The following is a 13,344-nucleotide window of genomic DNA, read 5'->3' as shown; positions in this document are numbered from 1 at the left end:
TTAAGCTGTGAGAAGACTGACTGTGAGAAGAATATTTTTTTTTACTCAAAGAATATTTTTTACTCAATAATTGGATTTTAGAGACTGTTCTGTAGTTGTCAAAAACTGAAGAATCAAGGTTATGGTCCTAAAAACGGATGTTTTAAGCATGCCTGTCTCTTTGCCTGTTTCCAGAGAACAATTTACAATGTCTAACCCACTTAGATAAAGTCTGTCAAATAGAACCTAAAAACACAGGTGGAGGAATTTAGCTGCACGTCAATTTTTCTGTCTGTTCATACAGTCTATATGAGTACTATTATTACTTTTGCGGTTACAAAATGTGGCCGAATATGAATGATTTTTGTATTAAAATATGATGCAAAATCATTACATTTTGATGTGGAAGCCTTAGTGAGATCAAAATTGGTTAATTTACAATTTAAAAGGAAATCAATTATTGAAAACAAAACTTGTGTCCATTGTCATTAATAAGTTTTGAACAGTGTGTCTGCCCCTCTATATTGCATTGTTATAAATGTTAATACAGTTTTTAAGAATTTCATAGCGAATAGTTAAATCTTCCTCCACTGCCTTTATGCTTTGTGGCAGTCCCTGTTCAGTTGTTTTATCTGCTCATATTTCCACAGAACTTTTGCAGCTAAGGCTTTCTCTTTATTTCGCTTTAGTTTTTAATTCAGTCACAAAGGCTGGTCAACTGTCTAGTGTTTTAGTAGGAGCAGTGACCAAGCTGGTCTACTGAAAAGCAACACATATAGTGATGACGTTCATACTTAAGTGCAATATGTAAGGAAAAACAGAACATGACCAGACTGTGCCAGCAAGAACAACTACGTAAAGAGATATTATAGTAGGACTCCTTTCAGTTCAGTGGTGTAAAAAAGCACGGACACTGGTCTATAAAGATGTGGATTACAGTGAGATGGTCAGATGAGTCATCTTTCACCATCTTCTCCATAAGTTAATGACGGAATGTGTGGCGTACACCAAGAGAACTATATAGGCCTGAATGCTTGACTTCTACAATAAGGGGTTGTGGGGACTCTTTTGTGATGTGGGGGGAATTTCGTTGGCATGGTTTGGGATATTGCCCCCTTACCTAATACTAACGCATCTGATCAATGCCAATCATGGACTTCTGAAGAAGTTACTTAGATAAAGCAGGTGTGGTCGACAGGTTGGAATTAGACTGTGCGGGAAGGTAGATTTCAGGACCAGGCTTGGTGACCACTACCTCAGAGGGAAAGGTCACTACAAATGAATACAAATTTATCCTGATTAAATCACCTTTATCGTATGATGAAACATTTGCATTCTGATGAGAGTGGTCTCTTACAGGATGACAATGCTCCATCCACATCCCACAAGGGGTCACTAAATGGTTTGATGAGTATGAAAATGATATAAAACATGCAGTGACTTACAGTCACCAGATCTCAAGTCAGTTCAATATAATGAAAGATTGTAGACTAACATGTTAGACAGTGCTCTTCTTTAACATTTGGAGAATCTACACCAAGGTACACTGATGCTGTTCCGTGGGTGCCCAATACCTTAGTAAGACACTTTCTGTTGGGTTTTTCTTTTATTTGCTACCTGTCTGTACCTCTGTATCTCTATAATTTCAAACACCAACCTCTGGTGCAGGAGATTCCTTTTCAGTATTGTTTATTGAAGCTCAGATTGCAAAGAAGAGTCTAGCTACCAGAATTTGTATTTGTCTGCCATTCTAAAGCCTACTGAATGTGTTATGAAACTATCAGTGCCGAGCAAGTGACACAGAACAAAACAGCTCCATCGCAGTGCAGAAATTCAAAGTAAAGTATATCACAAAGCACTGCTGGCACTTTAACGCTGCTTTCAGTTCAGAAATTGAAGCATTTCCATGCAGGATATACTTCAGTTCATTCATTCAAAGTCTCTCAAGATTGGTGTGCTTGGATTGCACATTATATTGACCTGATGAAAAAAAAAATCTGGATTCCAGCACCGCATGTCTGGACATCCAATAATAAAAAGAAATCTCTCACAAAGTTAAGTACTGTTTATCTGGTGAAGGTTTAGGTGGTCTACTAAGATTTTTTGTTGTTAGGTTTGCCATTTCTTTGTGTATTTTTTTTTCTTTAGTTTTCTTCGAACTTCTGTCTTTTGCCTTTTTATGCAGCTGGATTATCTTACATCATTCTACGGAATTGTTTCGAAGTCAAAGAAGAAATGTACGGGTTAGGGTTTGGGACAGCCACGTCCTAATAAAAAGTATCCTATAAATTATATATTTAGTTCATCACTATTTCAATAAGTTGAATATTAACCTGCTGTTAATGGCAGTTTTCATTGGACATGAAATAAATGAAGAAAGGTCTCTTTTGTACAGTACTGAATGCCGATACAAAAGTATGAAGTGGAACTGTGCAGTCTTTTAACGAAAGGAGACCACAACTTGCTTGGTATAGGGCAAATAACTAAAGAATTAACAACAGAATCTGCAAAAAAAGAACATACTGTCTATATGGGAAGGTTTTACAGTGACACACACACAAAAGAGATAAAAGTCATAAAACTATTAGGCATGACAGTGCTGTCCTATTTCCTAATTTCCTACTGCAGGTTCTCAGATAGAGAGAGAGAAAGGGAGGGAGACAGAAATATTCAATAGAATAAACTCTGTATGAAGTCCATCCTACTTTTTTATAGGAATGCAGCATCCTGTTTCTGGAGTATCACTACGAAGAAAAACACTAATGCAGTCATAAAGTGATGACTGGAGGCCCCAACTTAATCAGCTTCACTTTTCTGTATGTGTGCACAGTCTGCTGATCTGCACCTCCAGCATTTTGCTCCAGAGATAAGAAACAAACCCAGCTCCCATCAGAACTGCCTTCACCCTGAGCTACACTGCTCACCAGCACTACTGAGCAGCGTTCAGCTTGGCTCGCCAATGCGTCTATGCACACATATTCAGCTATAGGTTTCTCTGTGAGGTGTTGTCATTGCTATAATTAGCCTTTCTGCGTATAATCTCCTGTCTATATTGATGGGCTTTAATCATTAAAACCTCACTCACTTTCTTTCTACCCTACCCTCCTGTTTTCCTCAATGGCTAAAACAGCAGAAAACCAGGCAAAAAACACAGGTATTTATACAGGCAAATATAGGATAAAATGAAACATAACTTTTGTACAGGCCATATTTTTTCCCCAAATTTGGCAAATAAACAGTAATGGTGCATTTATGTGCAGAAGTGTGTTTTCTAGAGAGCATGTGTACTTATTTTCAAATAGAAAATTGAGATTGCCCCGTAAAGGGCAAGGGACAAAATACATTTTGGAGCAACTTAGATTTTTTTTAGGTCTTTTAGGTACCATTGTTTTCAGGAACATCCATGCTTGTTTCAAAAATGGCAAAAAATCTCCCTTTCAAACGTGGATCAGTTTGTGTCTTCAGTCCCCAAACAAGTGCTGTTAAAAGGAAAGGAGATGTAACAATGGTAGACATATCCCAAATATAAAAAGTATGTATAAAAAGTTCATAATGTAAAACATGCATTAACATGTCTATGTTTTATTTGCGTTTCACATACTGTTCCCACCTAGGTTTGTACTGTACTAGGGATATGTTAAACTCTTTAAGAAGAGTCTCTCTTTGCTTGTTTATTTGTTTCATTGGATTATTTGTTTGTTATCTTTTCTGAATATATTGTAGAATAGCACTGGTTTACTTGTAAAACCCAATAACTATATGTTGTGGGGAAAATGAAGAATATAATGTAATACTTCCACCTCTGCATGTAATTCCAGCCACTGCTGAATATTTATTACACCTTCAGACACATGCTATTAACTGTGATGGGCATCATGCACACAAATGAATCCAGTAATGGTGCTTTAGCTTGCAGTGTCTGGCACTGTTGTTCATCAAATAAGCTTTATTTAAACCCATTTGTGAGGGACGTGTTTGTGTATTATTATGTTTAATTTTGTGCTTATCTGATTTTCTTAACCAGCTGGACTCAAAGATCTAAAGATGTTTCAACTAATGCCTCTCATCAGATGTTTGAACTGTCTTTAAATGGACTTTAAAGGACCATTTTCCAATCTTTTTTAACCCCTTAGAATTCAACTGCTTTTGTTATTGTGCTTTTAAGACCAATATATGTAAATGAGCGCTGTTGAGATTGGCTGCACGGTATTGTGCCTTATTCAAAAAGCAGTCAGAGCTGAAACATTCCTTAGTACTTCCATATAAATAGTCAGGGCTATAGGCTGAATAGGTGGATCCAAAAGTGTAACTTTACAGGAGAAGGAAAAAACATGCTTTACTATTAATGTAAATCAATGGAACCAGACGTTTCTCCAAGTCATTCTGGGCTATTTCTTTTCCATTCATCATGACATTTACACACAATGTAAGGGGCAACAGGTACTTTCAAATTATGTCAAAAACTGAAAAACATCAAAAATTGAGATGCTAGGTTTTGTCCCAACAACAGATATGTTGTTTTTAGGGGCTTCTTCGATTCATAGTTTAGCCTGGGGTGGGCGATATGGCAAGAAGCAGCACGATACTTCAAGATATTTTCACACTACATGATATGTACCAAAATATTGTTTTTCTGTGATTTGATAAGCCGGAACAGACAACATAGAACCTGTAGTGCCACATATAAAATCTTTTAATAATAATAAACATACAGCTCCAATTATATCTATTCAATGTTTTGCAAACTGCACTGCACCAAATCCAATTAAACAGGTGCCATTACAGTCTCTTCGTAAAGAAGCACGAAACATGGTCAGTGTTCCTTAAGGACTGATGATATCCATGATATGGCTATGAAAAGCAGCTCAAATTATCACAATAACAATAAAATACCACTCACCCCTACTTTAGCCTTTAAAGGTTGCAAAAAAGTCATTTTGTCATTGCTCAGTTAGGCATAGTGATTTATATTTTACAAACTCTGATTATTTGATCAGTAATTAATGTATTTGGTTGACTGATGATTAGCCAATTACTAATATAACTGGTGGTGACTTATCCCTTTTAAGATTCCTGCAAACTTTTATACAAAGATTGTAGGACTGTATGGTAAGTAAGGGCGACAGTAATGAGAAAAAGAGGCTTGAGAAGGAGTGAGAGAGAGAGAGAGAGAGAGAGAGAGAGAGGAGTGTGGAACGAGTGGTTTGTAGAATGCGCCTGTCTGTTGGTTGCCAAGGAACACCTCGTATCTAAGGGTGGAACTGTAAGACACACCCCTCAAATCCCCCTGCCCCCGCTCCATCTAGCAAAGTGTCCCATTATCCCCCATCCCTGATTTATGAGGCCACTGAACCATTCACAGACACAGACCACTGAGCCATACACACACACACACACACATGCACGCATCCACGGACCACAGACCAGCATAAGCCATTACCCATAATGCTGCTGTACTGAAGACGAAATGTGAAGATTACCAGTAAATGAAGCTCAGATGCTTTCTTCCTGCTCTATTCCTCTTTCTCTCACTCAGTGTTTTCTTCCCACCCTCTCCATTTTTCTCTCATCGCTCGTCTTTAACTGTCGATCCCTCCTGTCAGTCTTTCCTGACTTCAGCTCCACCTGTACTGTTTTTTTTTCTTCCCACCATCTCCATTTTTCTCTTTATCACTTTTATCTTTCTCTGCTTATCCTTCCTACCTGTCTTTTCTAACTTCCACTCCACTTCCACTCCCTCCGCCTATTTCTCTCTCTCTCTTCCTCTCCTATGTGTCTCAGTTCCTTTCTTTACTTGGGATACACTACTGCCAAAGCATTTAATATACAACACATAAACATAAGATACAATAGAACCATAGACAGTATCTTATCATTAATTATTAGTAATCAATAAAAGAAAAGTGTGAAAATAAAAGAGCAAAGAGAATTTCCAAATAGGTCTATGTACTCAGTAATATGTAATAATCAATATTCATTTGTTGATATTCCTCACTGATTGTCTCTCTGGTTATGACAGGCTGTCACACATCCTGCTGTGAGTATGATCAGCCCACGCTTTTCTCCTAACATGCACTCTCTCTCTCTCTGTCTCTCTCCATCTCTCTCTCTCTTCTCCTGTTTCTCTCTCTCTCTTACCCTCTGTTTCTCTCCTCCCATTTCTCTCTCACCCTTCCCGTTTCTCTATCTCTCTCTCTCTTACCCTGTTTCTCTCTCTCTTCCCATTTCTCTCTCTCTCTCTTCTCCTTTCTCTGTCTCTCTCTTCTCCTGTTTCTCTCTCTCCCGCTTACTCTGTTTCTCTATCTCTCTCTTCCCGTTTCTCTCTCTCTCTTTCGCTCTCTCTCTTACCCTCTGTTTCTCTCTCTCCCTCTCTCTCTTACCCTCTGTTTCTCTCTCTCTTCCCCTGTGTTTCTCTCTTCCCATTTCTCTCTCACCCTGTTTCTCTCTCTCTTCCCCTGTTTCTCTGTCTCTCTCTTCTCCTGTTTCTCTCTCTCTCTTACCCTCTGTTTCTCTATCTCTCTCTTCCCGTTTCTCTCTCTCTCTCTTACCCTCTGTTTCTCTCTCTCTCTCTTCCCGTTTCTCTCTCTCTCTTACCCTCTGTTTCTCTCTCTCTTCCCCTGTGTTTCTCTCTCTCTTCCACTCTGTCTCTCTCTTCCCCTCTGTTTCTCTCTCTCTCTGCTGCAGATTAGGAACAGCAGTAGCACTGAGCTGTCCTATATTGGTTTAGATGTGTGTGCGCAGTGTTCCGCATTTCTCTGGAGAGACACTAACCTGCAGCCTGTCCACACACACACACACACACACACACACACACACACACACACACACACACACACACACACACACATCACACTCCACTGAGTTTAACTGCAGGGCTCAGAATTACAGCCTCTCTCTTTTCTCCCTCACTGTCTCACCTATTCTGCTTTATGCACTCTTTCATTCTCTCCGTTGTTTCTTTATACCAGCTCTCTTTCCTCCACTTCTGGCTTCTACCTTTGTTGCTCCATTCTCTAGCTTATCTATCTCTTCTGTTTCTCTTATAGGCAGGTAAGCAATCTCTTCACTTCTCTACTGCCCTGGATCTATCCATCTCTCCCTCACTTTCTCTCTCTCTCTCTGTATCTCCCTCAACTTTATCTCTCTGTCCCTGCTGAACGCTCCCTCATTTCCGCTGACCTTCATAAATAATGAGTCCCTGCTTAGTTTGCAGAGAGAAAGAGAGACACACACAAAGAGAGAGAGGGAGAGAGAGAGAGAGAGAGAGAGAGAGAAAGAGAGAGAGAGAAAGAGAGAGAGATTAAGAGTATGACAAAACAAACTCGGAGTCTCTAATGGATACTCAGTACAATCAGATATCATAAGAGAAATCGAGAGACTGAGAAGTGAGAAAGTAAGTAGATGAAATAATTTCAGTTTTACCTAAAAAAAAGAAAAATGGGGAAGAGTCAGTAGATGGAGCAAAAAACGAAAAGGATGGAGAGACAAAGGAATGAAGTCTTTCTTTTAGAAGTTACAAATTCAGAATACATTTAGAATGCATTAAAAATACATCTTGATAAGCCACAAGGGAAAAAGTGATGTTGTAATTTGTGCTTAACTCATACTGTTTCTTGCTCTAACTGGTTGGTATGTTAGTCTTCTGATAATAAGGTTTATAAACAAGTTGATTAACATTTGAATGACGTTAGAAACGTCTGCAGACGCTCATAATGTTCTTGCGGCATGAGCTGCTGCTAATAGCAAATGAGCCATAAAATAATAGTGAAGCAATGTATTTGATTTTGGCACATGGGCACATGCAAAGCAGGAGATCTTTGGCTCAAATGGTTGCAAATATGAAAATAGCAATGCCGACAAATAATCAAAAAACAAGAACTCACGTGTGTAATTAAGGGCACTTTAGCCATTGTGGTGTGATGCAATGAAATGTCCAAACTGGTTTGAACTTGGTGTGAAAACAGTCTAAAATAAATCAGTTCTGTTCTGATTGGCGGTCCTGTGTTGGACCTCATTCAGCCCATAGAGCTGAACTTCGATATGAATGGGCGGAGCGAAACTGCTGTAGCCTGAAAAGGTGAATATATGTATACAAGTTCGTTTGTGCGACATCACAGAAACAAAACATGCTGTTTCTGCAAGAAAGTTTCCATATATGGACTGTACTGAAACTTTTGAAAACTTTAACAAGATTTGCTTATTACATCAAACTTCAAACTGTGAGGAAAATTTGATTTTCCATGATATGTGCTCTTTAAAACTCTACTATGTATAGTTTACTGAATTTGGATGTTACAGAACCTGGTTTCACTGCTTTCTTTCAGGTAAAGTGGGACAGTTTGTGCACACATATACAGTACTGTGCAAAATTTAAATACTGCCCTTCAGTTCTTTCATTTCCAGTCAAAACAGCCAGTACTTCATTGTACTTCTTGTACATCAGTACAAGAAATTCATTTTTGGGTATCAGAAAAAATGCAGGAAAAATATTTAAAAGAAAATTACACAGAAGCCTCAACAACTATATCTAAAAACTGCTTAAAATGATTGAAAGATATAAAGAAAATGTGACTCTCAACAACTGTGCAAAAAGTATTGGTAGACCCTCAGATAAACAGTGCTTAAAGCATGGGTCTCAAACTCAGTTCCTGGTGGGCTGGAGTCTAGCACTGTTCGGTAATTTTCCTTCTCAAAGACTCCCAATTTAACTCATCAGTTAATTGACAGGTTAAGCAGGTTCTGAGCAGCCAAATCAGATCCCTGAATTCAAGCTTTCATCTGGGAGAGACAATCAAGCTTCACTTTTGCTTCAGATCAGAAAAAATCCACGAGTGTTTCTGTTCATCCTTCCACTGCGAGAAGACAACTCAACACTTCTGGTGTTCTCAGAACATGGACGTCTCAGTTACCCCAGAGTCTAGACCTGAAAACCTCTGTAGAAAAGAATTGAAGGAAGTTTAATAAAGACAAAGGCTGATCACAGTAAATACTAAAATAAGTAAATATTATACTGAGTCATTTAGACTTTTGTGTACATTTCTATTGACTTAATGTCTTCTGCATTTTTCCTGCTGCTAAAACATGAATGTCTTCTACTTAACAGCCATTTCTGACTGGAAATGAAAAGAAAGGTGATCTCTGACTTTTGCACAGTACTGTATAGCCAGTCCATCTGGGAGATTTTATGGCAACTCACACACAGACATAAAAGTCACCCACAGTGAGTTAGCACACACACTGCAGTGTCCATTAGGGCAGTGGATACAGTGTACGAGTCCCACGGCTGTTTGAGAGGAATGGGGTTAGACAGTAGAGGTGAGAGATGGACAAGCAATCTAAAGCCTGTCACTCTGCTTTATACAGCTCCAGACACATAATGCTCTCTAAATACACTCAGCCTGCTCACCTATAGCTGCCTCTACAGCACATCTGCACTTTTAGCACTGACACACTCACTGTGCCAAACCACTACAGCAGGTGCAGCAGTGTTAAAGGCATCAACCTTTTCTGCTAACTCATTCATTTACTGTACTAAAAATAGATTCCATTATATCATGTCTTACGAAGAGAGAGTGACAAAGGAAGGGAAGAGTGGTGACCCCCTGCTATTATTAACAATAACCATATAAGAACTAAGAAAAAGCAGCAAAATTAATAAACAGAGCTATAATGAATGTGTGCTACATCACTGGACTTCCTAGTTGTGGTACTGAATGGCTCTGTGTGCCTGTGTCTGATAAAGACATAAATCCAGTATAATGCAATGATGGTACCCAAGTAGAATAAGTATTAATTAGTAGTGATGAATGGCTTTTTTTAAGAACATTTTTCTAGTTGACTCTGACTCTTAATTTCTGCCCCAGGAAGAATTCACTTACTTCAAATTAATTCCACTTAAATTCCACTAAGCTCACTTGATTTAAAAAGACATCACCAGAGCCTTTAATAAAAGTATTCAACAGAAATGAAACTATCCTGAACATAGTTTACCCTCTTTTTGTGTCTAGGAGAGCGAGAAAGAGAAGCTGCATTAAAGTTTTCATTCAGGATAAGAGTGACCCACTCCAAGAGCAATAACAACCAGGAAAGGTAAACCATCATGGCTAGCTAGAAAAAAAAGAAACTGGAGAAAACTTACAAAAAGCACTGCAGGAGTGGCGCATGAGAAGGTGCATGATAAAAACTGATAACACTTGGACAAGAGAAATACATGAAACTGCACAATCCGTTTGGGTATCTGACCGACAAATTGCAAGGCCAAAGTGCAGAACGTCTGACTTCAGGGCCTGTGATAGTTTTGGTGGTGGAGTCGTTGTAATCGTAGTGGCTCGATCTTGACAAAAGTCCAAGGCTGAATTTAGTTCCCAGTACAGCCTGGAACACAGGTCATAGCCACGTGAAAATCTGTAATTAAACCAAGTTGTGTCTGCCTCAAAGTCAAAAGCCTGCTGAAAAAGCAGCACAGACCAGCATAGATGAGTGCCATGCTGGTATTTGCTGGTATAGGGTTGCTGCTGGTTTAGCTGGTCACCCAGCATGGTTAGGCTGCTTGACCAGCATTCCAGCATCTAAATACAACAACATATTCTGGTTTTGCTGATGACCAGCCATGAGACATTAATTTCTCCCCCATTTCTATTCATTTTGATATTATTTAAAATGTCTATTATTCATATTTCCATTAGATTACCCTATGTGAGATTTACAAATTAAGTTGCCAAGGATGTATCAAGAGTTTATTAGGTCAAACAAACAGATTATGGTCAGAGCAATGCACTTTTCATTTGTAACAGAGTGTTTACATGCTAGCAATGTAACAAGATCCGTACACTTAAAGAAGAAGGAAAAACAGGAAAAATAACCAGTATTAACCAGTCAAAGATGTAAATGTGAGGTTATATTTTTCTGGGACTGTCTTAAAGCAGCACTGTTTGCTGCGCATCCAGAGAATGGTCCTGCATAAAGTTGTGTGGCTAACTGCTAGCTAGCTAGTTTAAGAACTGTCAGGCTTACTTAGTGACGTATTACTGCCAGCAATATTCTAATATTCAAAGAAAGTAATACTCATTAGTAACTGCTGTGGAGAGTTATTTTAGTGTGGAATAAACAGCTGATTAGAGAACTGTGAAGTGGCCCTAATAGGCTATCCGACAGTCAGCTGTACTGAGTAGCTCATACTGTAAGTTACTTGTTTCTTGAGGTTAGAAGACGATTATGTTGGAGTGCATTTTGCCAGTAACCACATAATGGCTCAGAGTCTGAAAGGAGATGCGAGTGACCCCTATGCTAACTGATGATTGCAGAGCTAACAAAAGTGGTTTGATTCACAATCTGAGGTTGAAATGCTTTGCATGTGTCAACTGCATACACTTAACTGCAATAAAATCTTATGAAGTCAAGTGTCTAATATCTGCAGAATTACACATTTAGTTTGTTATATATATAGAAATAGAAATAAATAACAAACGGCTGTCTAATTGCATTATAAAATATAAGTTATTATTCAGTTAAACAACTACGTCCCTTTTTATGGTGCAATTGAAACAATAGACAACATATTGCCTTCAGTGGTTCCTGTAATGCACTATGATCTGTTGGAATGGCCATATGCATCACATCTTTAGCCAGGTTTTCACCCAGCTGTCAAATGAACAACTTAAAATACATCCTGATTAAGTCCTAAAGACCATTTCACACCAGATGCCATAACTGTGCAGCATGCAATCCACTCTGCAATTTATCAAGGTGGCCTTCCACCCCTGCTCTTTCCTTCAGCTCTGCACAAGAGGTTTCCACCTCACCTTCGTAAATTCACTTCAGAGAAATATGAAAGTAGTTTCCAGACAAATCTTTAATGTTGAGCAACTTCTAGTTGCTTTTTATTTAATGTCATGGCTATGTTTCACATATCAATATAGAGACCAATTATCTGCATCACTTTAACACTTCATAATAACTAGGTTTAATAAAACATTAACATGTATTAATAAAAAGATAACCACCAAGCGAGTGTACAAACCATAAGAGTTCAGTATTTTGCCAGTACTATTAACAATTTTTTCAATTCGATGTGTCAAAATACACATAAAAATATGCAGATGGCAACCTCTCAACTCCACTTTTATTCACATAATTTGAAAACACACCAGCAGCCCTCAACATGGAGTTAACATTTCATGATGAATGGACCAACAGAAATGATGCATTATGACTCAGAATAAAATATAATTACTTTAATGTACATAAAGTTAAGAAGGTTTTTTCCTTCTCCATTACAAATAACATTCCAGCCACAATTCTGTGCACAATTCAGAGCAGTGATTACTATACGAACACTTTACAACACTGCACATATTATTTAAAGAAAAGTACAAAAGCCATATGAAACATTTTTTTTTATCTAATGACTTTGTTATCTAATCGTTGTAGCCCTACTTACATGTCTAACTTCGGAACTGACACAAATAGATCTACTAGAACTATTACAAGTAGTTCCCCAGAGAAAGAAAGTACAGTCAATAGTCTCTTGACTGATGCTTTACATCCCTATAGAAGTCTCTGGGACAGTATTCATGTCTCTCCCCAGTAATAAGCCTTACACTCCCTTTTGTGCTGGAACCTGTTTTACCTGTGTTTAAGCAGGACACAATAGCTCTTCATTCTCTATTACCCTCGCTGCCCGCTTCACAGCCAACAAAAAGCAGACGGAGGGGGATTTAATTTGAAATCCCAGGGACTGTGGCTGGCCCATTTGAAAAGCCAGTGAAGGAAAGCTTTGAGCGCGCTGGAGAAAAGGAATAGCTGAGGTGAAAAATGGCAGAATCTACAGTAAGCCTGTTTCTTTAATAAGGCCATTAAGAGGCTACAGAGCTCAGCACACAGTGGTTATTGAAATTGTTTCAGTGATTAAATAAAAAAAGTGGAGGAGTGACAAAAAGGTTATCTGTCTGTAGTGTGAGTGTGGGGAGGGGTGGCTCTCTGTCTCTCTCTCTCTCTCTCTCTCTGTGTTATCTGATATTAAGTGTTTTCAGAGATGGGAGTAAACACACAGCCAGTTCACACCAGGGAGCTTTTCACTGCTACTGTATAATGGGCGTATATGGACTATTATGTGATGGTCTATTTAAATCCAACTCATTAAGTGAGACAGTGTTAAAAAATCATTATTTAAAGGCTACTTTCTGCTGTGAAGTTTTTAAAACATTTCTCAATACTTTAAATAAAATATTTCTTTTAAACTAAAACTGGTAGAACCTTATTTTGGCCACCCCTGCTTAGAGCAGTAAATGAGAGCTGGAAGGGATCCCTGTCCCTCATGGCCACATGGTGAGTAGTTAGATATCATTGTTTTGAAGTAAAATGTGT

At 38.5% G+C, this 13,344-nt stretch overlaps 1 protein-coding gene across 3 annotated transcripts in view; it reads right to left on the bottom strand.

Annotated features, from left to right (window-relative positions):
- wasf1 (WASP family member 1) overlaps nucleotides 1-13,344 on the bottom strand; it is a 112,649-nt gene that overhangs the window by 40,337 nt on the left and 58,968 nt on the right. The window lies entirely within an intron of this gene.

This window comes from Pygocentrus nattereri, chromosome 4, assembly GCF_015220715.1.
Source record: "Pygocentrus nattereri isolate fPygNat1 chromosome 4, fPygNat1.pri, whole genome shotgun sequence".
NCBI classification, from domain to species: Eukaryota; Metazoa; Chordata; class Actinopteri; order Characiformes; family Serrasalmidae; genus Pygocentrus; species Pygocentrus nattereri.
The sequence above is the reverse complement of the archived record's forward strand: the minus strand, read 5'-3'. Positions and strand labels throughout refer to the sequence as shown.